Below are 14,101 nucleotides of genomic sequence, written 5' to 3'. Positions count from 1 at the left end.
ACCTAGATTTTCAGTTAAATCCTGGACTTGAATAATTAGTCTTCATCATCAGCATTATCCTTACTTGCCTTACTAACAGTCCAAAACAGTCTCTTCAATTTAGCATTCAAATTACTAAGGCCGCAATCCTAAGTATGTTTCCACACAAATCAGACCTGTGCTGCTTTGTTAACTCTCATGTCAGCTGATCTGTACGATAGCGCCTGGTGACTCAAAGGTTCAAAGGTGCCTTTTCACTATATCCCTTCTACTGTGTGAGAAATTTCTACTCACTAATAAGATTATGTGTTAAAGCAAGAATTTGGTCTGAATGGTAGTCTAACACAGTACTTTAGTCAGAGAAAACTGTTGTTGAGAAATAGAGTACTGTCAAAGAAACTTCGTTCCCAGAGAGCTACAGAGCAATCTTTTGTGGGTTGTTACAGAATTAAGGAAATAGAAATTCTTTGTTTCCATTATTTTCTTCCATTATTGTTGTGTGACTTTATGGGTACTGATATTGCCCGAAGAAAGAGCTTTCAGTGAGATGAAGGCTGGGAGGAAGGTGTAATCCTTACAAACCTTATACATTTTAATCTTATCTGGATTCACTGTGTTCTTCTAATCATATGTAACCAATGTAAGAAGTGCTCATCTTTTGGAACTTCTTCTTGTGAACTGGGTGTTTTTTTAGGACTTCAGTCATAGAATCATAGAGTTGAAAGAGACCACAAGGGCCATCGAGTCCAACCCCCTGCCAAGCAGGAAACACCATCAGAGCACTCCTGACATATGGTTGTCAAGCCTCTGCTTAAAGACCTCCAAAGAAGGAGACTCCACCACACTCCTTGGCAGCAAATTCCACTGTCGAACAGCTCTTACTGTCAGGAAGTTCTTCCTAATGTTTAGGTGGAATCTTCTTTCTTGTAGTTTGGAGCCATTGCTCCGTGTCCGCTTCTCTGGAGCAGCAGAAAACAACCTTTCTCCCTCCTCTCTGTGACATCCTTTTATATATTTGAACATGGTTATCATATCACCCCTTAACCTCCTCTTCTCCAGGCTAAACATGCCCAGCTCCCTTAGCCGTTCCTCATAGGGCATCGTTTCCAGGCCTTTGACCATTTTGGTTGCCCTCCTCTGGACACGTTCCAGTTTGTCAGTGTCCTTCTTGAACTGTGGTGCCCAGAACTGGACACAGTACTCCAGGTGAGGTCTGACCAGAGCAGAATACAGTGGCACTATTACTTCCCTTGATCTAGATGCTATACTCCTGTTGATGCAGCCCAGAATTGCATTGGCTTTTTTAGCTGCCACGTCACACTGTTGGCTCATGTCAAGTTTGAGGTCAACCGAGACTCCTAGATCCTTTTCACATGTACTGCTCTCAAGCCAGTCATATTGATTCATAAGAATCTCTCAGTCATATTGATTCATAAGAAAAGAAGAAGAACCACATCCAAAATCCAGTTGGGGACCAACCAAAATATTACAAAGTAGCTACAAACTTTAGAACTCTTTGTCATGCAAGAAGCTACAGAAAGGAGGTGGTAGGATGATGAAGAATAAAAAGCAAAGGAGTACATGTGTCATACACAGAGTCATTAGATAATGTTATTGAACCCTTTATTTCACAGTGTGGTGTGAGACTGAGGAAATTGGCTTGAAAGGCATGCTAACATTTATCCCATGTGTAATATGGAAATTGGGACTATTTAAACTATAGTAAACCAGTGAGAAAGATGGGAATGGTTGAAACATGTATGGGTATTAGTTATACATGAATATGCGTTATGAAGGAAGTTACTCATAATGATTTGCCTAGAGGGCCATCAGAGGTTTGCTTTTTTTGCACGCAGCATTTCATATATATTTATTTATTTTGGAGTGGCTTATAAACTGGCTGTCCTTAAGAAAAAGACATTTGTAGTTATAAAAGTGCATTTTATGGGTTCTTAAGTGTTTGTATGTATTTGAGTTTCACATTTCCTAAATATTACCTATTCTAGTTTATTGCTTATCCTTTTGAGGTTTGCTGTTGTGTTTGATTTCATTTTGGGTGTTTTTCTCATTCTTTAGTGCACCACTAAGTACATGAAATTTCTGTGCATGAGAGCAAGTGTCCCTGTGTTCTTTGCTGCCATTAAGAAATAGGTAGTGGTTCCGTATTTTTCCAGTACTTAAAGATCTCCAGTCTAGCTGCTGATAAGCAGTATGTGATCCATGTCTTTACAAGAATAATAATCCTCATTGTCAGAAATAGGCTGAGGGAGCTGGTGCTTGCCTACAGACAGCTTTCTGGGTCATGTGGCCAGCATGACTAAATCGCTTCTGGCGTAACGAATGCCATGACGGAGACCAGAGCACACAGAAACACCGTTTACTTTCCCGCCATAGAGGTACCTATTTGTCTAATTGCACTGGTATGCTTTCGAAGCTGGGACAGAGCAACGAGAGCTCACCCCATTGCGCAGATTCGAACGGCTGACCTTCTGATAGGCAAGCCCAAGAGGTTCGATGATTTAGACCACAGTGCTACCTGCGCCCCTGGTGTCAGAAATGCCTAGTGCTTAAACATGCATAATATCCTAATTCATGACCTGTTTCTTTGATGCCACTAATAAGATTGGACATTTTATAAAAGTGCCCACCATGGCATATGACAGAGTACTCACACTCCTATAACCTTTCCAACAAAGATTTTAATCAAGGAAAAAGGGAAGATACCTTTCATTGTTTCTATCGCACAACCTTTCTTAGTCAAGAGGTCATTTTTTTCCTTTTTTTTCTTTTAGCTATTGACTGGTGAAAACTCAAGACAGGAGTTTTCGCTCCTGCGATGGTAACACTCCACTTTCTCCGTAATTTGTTAATTTATTAATTTGTTACCTGCTGGGCAACATTCAGTTTCACGAGGAGCATTTTCAGGCTATAGCATCGTTTGGTGGGGGGGGGGGGCAAAGTCACAGAGCAAGACGTGTTTTCTGTCACTAGATAGTTTTATATTTTATTTATCTTGATGGATAGTACTTCTAGTTCCTTCCAGTTAGCATAATATATCTTAAAGAAATATTTTGAAAATGGATAGGTTTGAATAATGGTCTTTTATAGACCATGCACAATTTAGTTCTATGAAGGAGGCTCTGGGGAGGGAGAAACATTTGTTGTTCAAGAGCAGACTAGAGAGCTTTCCTCTTCACAGGAATTTTTATAGGTAGAATAGTTTTCTTGCAAGGCACAGCACATGGAGCTACCTTCTGCGCCTGAAAGAGAGGTCATGGCAACTCTGCTTTTATGGGCAATGCAAAGGTATCAGCTGAGAGCTCAACATACATTTGTGGCATTTTTGGCAACCTGAAGTATGCAATGGAGATTATGAAAATTGCTGAAGCAGAAATTAAATGACGTGCTCATACAGATATTGCCTGGAAGATTTGTGTAAATACAGAAAACTTCCCAGGGGCCCATTTTGCTCCTTTTACAGATTTAAATGTTAACTTCTTGATCTGATGGTTGCTGTTCTCTCCTAGATGAGGGAAACAGGCCCAGTTTGATGTGCATACCCAGAAATGCATAGACCTCTGGTACTTCATTTCTTGAATCGCAGTTTGACATCATTTACATACTGGAACTTTTGCTAAATAGACTAGAAAATGCCATTTCTGGGAGGCATTCCTGATTGCAGAGTTTATATTCTCAGTTATAGTAACAGCTCTTCATTTCCTTCCTTCCTTCCTTCCTTCCTTCCTTCCTTCCTTCCTTCCTTCCTTCCTTCCTTCCTTTCCCCATACCCTACCAGAAGAGTAAAGAATTCTGCTTAGTTTCAATACTGTGAAGTCAAATTATTATTTAGAACATAATTGGCAATACAATATAGTTAATACAGTATTGATGTATTTTTTAAAAGTGCACCTGATACAGAAGCCAATCTATACCAATAGCAGCTTTTTATTTTAACTCATTTTCCCTTCTGATATCCAAAGGTTTGGTATTACAGAATCACTATTAAATGTACAGTACTGTGATTTTAGACTTCTTAGAGATGTTAAATTTCCCCAATGTCCTTAGGAAACTCATTACAGTACATTTATTGGCTGAGTCCAGGGCTTGATGAACTTCAGACCCAGGTTTGTCTTCTGGGATGTCCACTCCAGTGTTCAGATTCTGAACAATGTAGGCATTTTAACAGGCAATGCCTACTATATTTGAAAACAACTAGCACTGACTGCGGTTGATCATGTATTTTGAAAGTGTATGTCGCAAACATCTGGTCACAGATGTCTGCACCACCTTTAGTCTCATTATAAAAAAATAGAATGATCACAGGCTTCAATTTGTTGTTTGAAATTACTGCGTTTTTATATGTTGAAGAAAGGAGAATAACTATTCTTTTCTTTCTTTGGCAGATAGCTTACAAGTGTTGAATCATTTTCAAAACAAAACATGTGGTGTTCATGCTTTTGTCTTTGTGGAAACTCTTGAGTATTTTCTGGTATTTTCACCAATTGTGTCAACCAGTCAGGTTGCTTACTAGCTGATCTGTTGGCTAGTGCCATGCTGCTGAAAAAGTAATCAGTTCTGTTTCAGCCAGAATCCTGTAAATGCAGCATTAATGCCTTAACCATGGTTTGGCCTAGGTTTTGAGCTGCTTGGGCACCTTTTTCCTTCCCTACCCATATGTCTGCATCGTAAACATATGTTGTTTTGGAATTGCAACACATCCACAATTCAATGGAGCTTACTTCTACATAAGTGGATAAAGGATTGCAGTCTTAACCAATAATATGTGCATAACTACTGCAGAAGATGAAAAAAATCCTGTTTTAAGATACTTATATGTTTATAGTAGGGCAGACTGTGTGTGGTCCTGAATGACTCTGTATGTCTGCATGCACGCCCTCATCTTTTCTGGGCTGGGGAACAACGAACCCTTGCTCCATCCAGTCTTCTCTACAAGACAAATCCCTGATGCAATTTATAAAGATAGGCTACCACTTACATAAAGACACCTTGGGCTCATGGAATATCTGACCATAGTTTGACCAGAGACAAATAATTAATAAGGCACTAGGAAAATAATAGATTTTCTTTGACTCACATCCCAACTGTACTGTTCTTTAACATAATAGAATATTATCCTTCTTTGTTCTTAGCTTATCCTGTGGTTTATCCAAGAAGCTCAAGTAGGATTATGGTTCACCAGTTTATAGGACTTAAGAGTTATTCCTCCCTGTTTTTTCTTTTCAAAGCCCTTCTGCTTTTTCTTATGCCCTGTTTCACTTTATGATAATACTAATAATAATTCTCTGTGTGTTTATAGCATTTTATATTGAACGAACTACAGATTTCAAGATTTCTGTTACTTTATTTTGAAATAGTAGATTTCACTTAAAAAAATATGTCTGGGATATGTATGTATGTATGTATGTATGTATGTATGTATTTTTTCCCAGTCCACTGCCATTCCTCCCCACCATACAGTCTGATATATTCTTGTGCATGGCAATTGGCCTTAAGGCGATTATTGGATTAGGGCAAAGACTCAGTATGTCAACACTGACACTATCATTTATTGCAAGGTATTTACAATTTTATTCAACTATGCCCGTGTTACATTAATTTCTTATGGTGCTGGAGCTTTAAGAACTTGGGTGGTTTAACAAGATGCCTCTGTGACAAGAGGAGAAGATACCAGCCCGTCTCTTGTTGCCGAGGAAGCAGCTTTTAAGTAACAGCAATGTTTCCCGATTTACCACAGTGTGCTTTTGTCATCATAATCCTTCCTTCTTGTCAAGACTGATTTGTTCTTCAAGCAAGGGACTGTCATCTTCCTGTTTTTCCCGTGGCTTTCCCCCCCATCCCCCGCCACCACTTACTTGTTTTGTGGAAGCAAAAGTGAATTTGAAAGATGTTGGCAAACCAGTCGGGAATATGTTTGTTAGCTGGAGTTTGTGCGACGCTGGTTGCCCTGGCTTTAGCCTATTACCTGTACTGGTAAGTAGCAAATTACGCAACAAGTTCTGTGGGTTTCTTTTCCACTTCATAAGGCTGGGATCACATGTCTTTTTGAGAACTTTGCTTGTATCAAATGTGGTCTTTAGTACAGTAGCTTGTAACTTTAGATCTATCTTCCCCTTCTTCACAGTGGTACTTATTATTTGTGGAGCTCAGGTGTTTTGAGAAATCTTTTCTGATGAAATGGAGGATGATAGGTTCTAAAATATCATAGAAGAGGTCTGGCTTTTTAGCCGCTTATTGCTATTTACAGATTCTTATATCCACACTGGCCTTGAGTCTTTTTGTTTACTACTAGCTACACAGGTGAACTGTAATATCTGCCTTAGGATGTTTTATAGAGATGAAGGAATTTGGATTGTTTTTATTCTTCTCTGTAGGGCTCCTTCTGTATCTGTAACATCTGTAAGATCAAGTTATTGATGTTGTAGCGAGAGAAACTATTCCAGTGCATATTGTGGGTGTAGAGAAACAGATAAAATGGCAATCCAGTAGGAATGGGAATACTTTTGTTCTCCTGAAGCTTGTAGGTGTACGGTTCCACCCAAACTGTGCTCTTAGACTTTGTCTCCAGGGAATGTGAGAATGTGAATTTCCATATTTAGTGACCTAGGCCAAACAGTACGGTATATTGAAAAATACTATTGAAAGTAGGGAATCATATTATACTTTTAAGCTTTACTTAAAACAAAAAATGGAAAATGTTCAGTGTCTGTAAGTTTAATCAAATTAAAGCAATTTTAAGTGGTAGTCAAAACATTGGGTGATATCTAATGTTAGCCATAATCGGAGGAAACCCAATGAAAGCATGGACTTAAATAACCTATTTCCATGAGGCATAATCCAAGGATGGGCAAGTAAATTTCCACTCATGCAACAGGATTTTCTGTGCTCCTCCATGCCCTCCTCCCAAATCTGTTCTGGAGGGTTCCCCAACATACGGACAATGTCTGGGAGGCCACAGAGGGGAAGAAAGAAAGGGAAAGGCCTACTGCATGATCAGAAGCTCTTCCAATCACCTATGGATAGCATCAGGGTTCAGCAAACTTTTTCAGCAGGGGGCTGGTCCACTGTCCCTCAAACCTTGTGGTGGGCCGGACTATATTTTGAAAAAATAATAATGAACAAATTCCTATGCCCCACAAATAACCCAGAGATTCCTTTTAAATAAAAGCACACATTCTACTCATGCTGATTCCCAGACCATCTGCGGGCCGGATTCAGAAGGCAATTGAGCCGGATCCGGCCCTCGGGCCTTAGTTTGCCTACCCATGGATAGCATCAGATGCAGCTCATTGATATCCATGTGTCTTCTGTGAGTGTGGCTTAAGTGGATACCTCTAATTATTTCAAGCATTATAGAACATGGAGACAGGAGCCTTCCGTTTAATTTGGCTTTTGTAAGTACTCTTTGATTCTCAATGTTTAGATTCAAGAGAAACATACAATGCTGTTGCCAAGTTTTTTTAAAATCTCACCACTAATGACCAGGCAATCCAACAAAAGCTGCTCTTTTTGTAGCCACCAGTTTTGGTAGTGTTTCAGTCCGAAACCCTGATAACCCAGTTTCTACAGGAATGCTTCAGCGTGTGCGTTTCTTTTTAAACATACTTGAGATTTTCTGCCCATGTAGCTCTCAGCTCTTTTCAGTCAGGATGAACTGATCAGATGACACCAGAGATTGCTGACTACCAGCTTTGCATATTGGGAGATTAACCTGGTTTTGCTGTTACTCTGCCAGTGGTCTCTTGCTCTCATTAAGGTCAAAGCAGCCTGCTTAACTATAGGAAACAACTCTCTCAAATAACTGAGATTATGTTATGGATCTCACAGTTTCTCAAAAAAATGACGAAGGCAATGTTATAGGTGTGAGCCTCTCCATGCACTGAGCCTCTTGCTGCTTGGATGCAGAAAGAGTCTTGATGGTGTTGGTGCTGCAGTTAGGAAATAAGCCCTACACTGGGTCTTGCCTGTTGCTTACTTTTGCAGTCCTGGGCAAAATATACTTCTATTCTCTTAGGCCTTTAAAACAGGGATGGGAAACCTGTGGCCCTCCAGGTGTGATTGGACTACAGTTCTCATCAGCTGCAGCCAAGGTGCCCAGTGCTCCTGGATGATGGAAGCTGTAGTCCAGCAACATCTGGAAGGCTATAACTTCCCCATCCCCAATTAAAAACACGGCATTATTTTTAATTATTGATACTATGTTGCATTTTATCTGCTGCTTAACTTTTCTCTGACATTTTATTATTTGTACATATCTGTGTGGTTCTGATATTTCATTGCAAGCTGTCTTGGGAAAGTCATTTGGAGAGTGAGGTGTAAATGCCACAAATAAATGAACACATTTTTAGGGAATGGACAGGGCAGAAGCTGGATTGGGTTATTTTCTAGAAATGAGGAAAGGTACTGTAGTATTCTTCTGGTCAGATAGCAACAGCCAGGTTTGGGCTATATATTACAGGGCTGGAGAAAACTGTAGCCCTCCAAATGTTGTTGGACTCCATATCCCATCTGCTTCATGCAGCCTGGTCAATGAGCTGATAGCTTGATAGCTCAGTCTGTACAGCGTGAGACTTTTACTCTCAGGGCCATAGGTTTGAGCCCCATGTTGGGCAAAAAGATTCATGCATTGCTGGGGGTTAGACTAGATGATCCTTGTGGTCCCTTGCAACTCTACAGTTCTATGATTACCTGTGGTCATCTGTGAGTAATGGACACTAGGAAGATGCCGTGAGGAATCTAGCAGAGCTTTTGCTCTGCAGAATCTTGAGATGCACAAGGAACACAGAAAAGGTCACAAATCGGAACTGACACTCTTCACACCTGCAGAGGTTCTAGTTACAATAAGGATCTGATTCAGGGAGTTGATGGTTTCCTGTCAGCTTAGAACATGCTGAAACCCTTCTAGGACTAGCCAAGTAGTTGACAACTAGATTAGTCTTGTTCACATTGATCAGTTACAAATGGGAACAATTCCAAGAAATGGTACATGACCTAACCTTCCATTGAGGTTGTGCAGAGCATCAGAGGATAACTAAATTAAACCTTTTTCAGCAGTTGGTTTGCTTTCTGTGCTGTGTTATAGACAGTAATTTATTATTTCCCATTTTGCAAGTGTTTTCCCACCTGCCAAACCCATTCCTTTATAGCAGTTGTCAGGACTGCCGCTAGGTCCCAGCTCACAGAGGACCAACGCCCAGTGGATATTATATACAAAAGTCTTTATTGAAGTTTAGTTTCCATTTCCAAGCTCTGGGCGCGCAGGCCCACGTCTTAACGCTAGACCGGCTAAGTCCCCTCTGACTCACTGCTCCACCCACACCAGTTTAAGATTCTAGCCCGGCTCCACCTCTTGCGCTGCTCTTTCCTGCGTTGGGTCCTTCTGCCCTCTGGGGTTCCCTCCTTCCTGGACTCCTCTGACGCGGAGCCTCCTGAGTCTTGCCCCTCCCTCCGGCGGGCTTTAGGACCTGGCTCCCTTCCCGGGCTCCCCGCTGTGCCGCGCTCCTGTACATTTGAACTTGGCGCGCGCGCCCAGCCGGTGACTTTCCTTCTGACCGTTTCCCCGCTTCCTGATGTGGGTGTTGCCAAACCTGACTCCTCTCCTCCCTCTGGTGGTGAGGACACTGGTCCCGACTCCTGGGACTCCCCCTCCCCACTGCGCTCTGGTGGAGACGCTGGCCCTGATCTCCAGCTGCTGTTCAGGGACTCCCCGCTGGCCCCTCCCTCTTGAGGTTTCTCCCTTGGAATCTCCCTTGCTCTGGCCACCGGCGCTCCCTTCTGTGAGTCCTCCGATTCGCTAGAGAGGCTTGTGGAATAACTCTGGCCACTGTCACTGCCTGCGCCCCCCTCGTACTCCTCCTCCTCACTCTCCATTTGCTCCCCCTCCTGTGTCTCTCCTTCTGAACCCCTGACATCCATCCCCCCCTCGAAGCCCCCCCTTCCCCCCTCCCCCTCTTCCGGTGCGGGTTCCGGGTGCTCCATTGTTGTAGGGGTGAGTCCAGGATACAGCTCGTCCCCTGAGGCTTGCAACCATCGAGATAAGTCCGGGAAGTCCCCCATGGGCTCGTCGACGACGACCTCCTCCGCTTCCATCTCCTGCGCGGTGTGCTCGAAATCTGCGCTCGACCCCAAATCACCCAAGAGCCCTCCTCCCCCTGTTGCTTGATGGGGGTCCACCTCCCAGGGCCCCTTCGGCATGTCTCTGCGCCAGCCCACTTCGGGTTGGTCCTCCCACCAATAAGATCCCCCCGTGCCAAAACCTGAAAGTGATCCCTCCGGAGAGCTGCCTCCCGGAGCCGAGTCCTCAGCTGACGAGAAACCCCGGAAAGTGCTGGCCGAGAGTGTGGGTGTGAACAAACAATCCTCGAAAAAGCCCGCCGGCATAGGCTTGTGCGGGAAAAGTGTGTGGAATTCTTCCTTGAGCAACTGCTCTTCCACTGCGTAATCCGGCACCCACCTGTTGGCGCTGGCCGGGGTGTCCTCTGTGGCGAGAAGATATTCAATCCCGTCCTCCCCCCACCTTGAGTCTAAAATCTCAGTGGCTTCATTAAGTGGCTCCCCTTTCGGCGACCCCCCTTTTTTGGGCGCTTCTCTGAGCGGGTCTGGCGCCTTCCCCGGTGCTTGAAACCTGTGGGGCTCTCTGTAGGGCGTGAGCACTGATCTATGAAAGACCGGGTGCATTCTGGAACCCTCCGGGAGTGTCAACCGGAAGGCCACTGGGTTGATCTGCGCCTCTACTTGGTAAGGCCCTAGCTGCTTGTGCCCTAGTTTCTTCTTGGCTAACGATCTGGCTGGAACTGCTTGTGCTGCCAACCAGACCCAGTCTCCCACCTGGATGTCCTCCCCAACCCTCCTGTGTCGATCTGCCTGCACTTTGTAAGCCTGTTTTGCCAACTCTAACTGCCTCCTCTCCTCCCTCTGGTGGTGAGGACACTGGTCCCGACTCCTGGGACTCCCCCTCCCCACTGCGCTCTGGTGGAGACGCTGGCCCTGATCTCCAGCTGCTGTTCAGGGACTCCCCGCTGGCCCCTCCCTCTTGAGGTTTCTCCTTTGGAATCTCCCTTGCTCTGGCCACCGGCGCTCCCTTCTGTGAGTCCTCCGATTCGCTAGAGAGGCTTGTGGAATAACTCTGGCCACTGTCACTGCCTGCGCCCCCCTCGTACTCCTCCTCCTCACTCTCCATTTGCTCCCCCTCCTGTGTCTCTCCTTCTGAACCCCTGACAGCAGTGATGGCTAAACTTTGCCCTCCAGCGGTTTTGGGAGTACAGTTCCCATCATCCCTGACCACTGGTCCTGTTAGCTAGGGATGATGGGAGTTGTAGTCCCAAAACAGCTGGCGGGCCAAGTTTGGTCATCACTGCTTTATAGACTGAGAATTACTGCATTTTCAGATTGCAGTTGGAAGAAATGGGGAAGGAGAGAGAGAGAGAGAGAGAGAGAGAGAGAGAGAGAGAGACTGCAGAGCACCATATGGAAATATTATAAAATGAATAGTTGTTTGCATTTTGTATAAGGGCAATTCATAGAGAGCATGCATTGGTTAGTTTTAGGTTAAGACCCTTGCCTATTCCCATTATACCTATGCTTGTATTTCCAGTTTGCATGCTTGGAATATTTTAAGAACTCTTAAAGAGGAACACAGTTTGATTGGATCAAATGGTTATCCTATGTGTTGCTTGCTAACCTTTATATACTTTATATACTCTGTCACTTGTACACTATGTGTATCCAGCCAATCACTTGCCTTGTTTCTCCCACTTTATCATATTTTGTTTGACTCTCCTTTGTAAAAATAAAAATCATTTATATACAGTAGTTGCGTCTCCCTCAAATTGAAAAGCCTTTGTAGTTCTACAGAGAGTAATTGAGTTTATAACCTCTTGGCTTATATATTCTTTGGGCCAAGGAATATAATTTGTGCACATTTTTTACTGGGAGAAATGAGGGCTTGGCCAGATTTGACCTCTGAGTTCCTGCACCGTGTGAATACTCCTGAATAGAAATGTTTAAGAACTTGTTATTGCCAATGCTAGCCTTTTGACCTGTCACTTAACAGTTAAAATAAACCTTCCTGATTGTATTTACAGCTTGTTCCTTCCAAAGGGTGTGAGGTTGTTAACAGTACTAAAGTCAGAATTTGATGAAATGTGAAAATATAATTAGAGAATTATTGTGTATACACATGCACACAGAGGAATTCAACGTAATGGCGTGGCAATCATTCCATCAGCACAAGCATTTTACCTCCACAACTAGCACAATTCCCACTTTCCTTCCTTCACAAGCTGTTCTGGGGTTCTTCTGACCTCCCCAGAGCCAGTTGGGGGCACACTGGGGGTGCATGGGATGAGGAGGGGGGAAATCCCCATTACACTTCTGAAGGGCCTTTATTTTATTAGTTTTACTGGTGATAATGCTAGCACTTTTGTTCCGATTTCTAACATCACTTTTACACTGCAGTTCCTATTGCGTTAAGGAATTGTGGCTTTTTGATGGATATATTGCCTTGCCGTGCTAAATTTTAAATGGTGGGAAAGTACTGTATACCAGAATACCACCCCAAATTTCACCATGTGAAATTACCGTACAGTGCAAGACTCCCATGATTTTCTGAGTGACTAGGGTTGCAAACAGTTTTGTTTTTTTCTGGAAACAAACGAACACAGAAATTACTGTTAAACTCACACTAGACTTCCAGAAGCAGCTTTTAAATCTTGAGGAAATATAATATAAAATTCAGAAATTAATAAATAAGGAATTGCCTGGAAGATGAAATAAAGTCCCTTCTGAATGCAGCCTGAGATTGCATGCACACTTACCTGGAAGTAAGCCTCATTAAATACAATGGTTGCATTCAGCTGGAATAATAAACCATGGCTTAGCATGTTGGGAGATAAGCCTAACCTTTCTGCAAGCTCATGCATTCTAGCCCTCTCCTCTCATATGGCTGTTAAGAGGAGATTGAAAGGTTTCAGATCCAATTTTCAGTTAACTACAAGTTTAACATTACATTTGAATCTTAAACTGTGATTATTCTTAACTCTTTTACTGAGAAACCTTCTTCATAAACCACCGTTTGAAGTTGGTTTGATTCAAATACTTGCCAAGGTTAACCACAGTTTGTTTGGTTCAGTTGTCATGACAAGCTGTGTTTAAACAAATACTTAGGAACTGAAGGTTCCGGGCTTTTCCTGCCTGTTCCAGAGAAAGGCTAGGCTTATTCCCATCATCATAAACCATGATGGTTTATGATGATGTCTGGATGCATCTAGTGTGACTTAATTCTGAGCAGAGATGCCCCGAATTGTGGTGGGGGGAAATCAGACACCTGGCTTTCTCTGGAGTGAAGCCCCACATAAGATTTATTGCCCACCAAACCATTCAAATATAACATTTACAAAATCTCTTATGATCACTGTCCATTATTTTTTTTTAAAGTATTGTCTTTGATAGCCATTTGTGGTTATGTGAAGCACAGATTTCTGTATATCTTTACAGTCAGGACAGATGGAGATGCTAAATAAATGAGCAACTTGCTCATTCTGTTGGGATATTGATAGTCCCAAATGTAGTTGTAGGTTACCACAGAAGACAGTGCAACGTACTGCTGAGGACTGTTCTCTTAATAGATTTGGCAGGAGCTTGAATGCTTTGAACTAGAATGATGCTGTGCCTTGGCTTAAACACACTCTCTCTCTCTCTCTCTCTCTCTCTCTCTCTCTCTCTCTCTCTCTCTCTCTCTCTGGTTTGGTCCATATAAGGCAGCCCAGCTGCCAAGAAAACCTTAGATTCTTGGCTGCAGTGAGCCTTACTGATTTTCCAAACACACCTTATACTTTTGAACTGCACTCCTTTCAGAATCTCCCTGGGGTGGCTTTTTAAACATGGACAGGAGTAGGCCAACAATATTTTTACTGGCAAGGAACTCTGGGAAAATACCACTATTTCATCCCTTGGAGGAGGGGAAACCAATTTGGTGTCCTCCAGACGTTGCTGAGCTACAGCTTCCATCATCCTTGGCTGTCGGTTATGTTGAGTGGTGGTTGATGGGAGTTGGAGTCCAACACAGTCTGCAGGGTACCACATTGCCTACTACTTAGGCGTATGC

The 14,101-nt window shown here is 43.0% G+C and overlaps 1 protein-coding gene across 8 annotated transcripts in view; it reads left to right on the top strand.

The window, feature by feature from the left end:
• The window catches only part of AGPAT3 (1-acylglycerol-3-phosphate O-acyltransferase 3), a 72,092-nt gene that overhangs the window by 28,932 nt on the left and 29,059 nt on the right, over positions 1 to 14,101 (top strand). Inside the window, exon 1 of one of the 8 annotated variants that reach the window (XM_083734715.1) lies at positions 5,687 to 5,970. The exons of the other annotated variants lie outside the window; for them this stretch is intronic. The gene's annotated coding sequence lies outside the window, so the exon portion shown is untranslated. Of the gene's footprint in view, positions 1 to 5,686; positions 5,971 to 14,101 lie in introns of those variants that run through there. 8 annotated transcript variants of the gene reach the window in all.

This window comes from Podarcis gaigeae (genome assembly GCF_964106915.1).
Source record: "Podarcis gaigeae genome assembly, chromosome: 4".
Taxonomy (NCBI): Eukaryota; Metazoa; Chordata; class Lepidosauria; order Squamata; family Lacertidae; genus Podarcis; species Podarcis gaigeae.
Note: the sequence above shows the minus strand (reverse complement) of the source record. Positions and strands in the feature narration are given on the sequence as shown.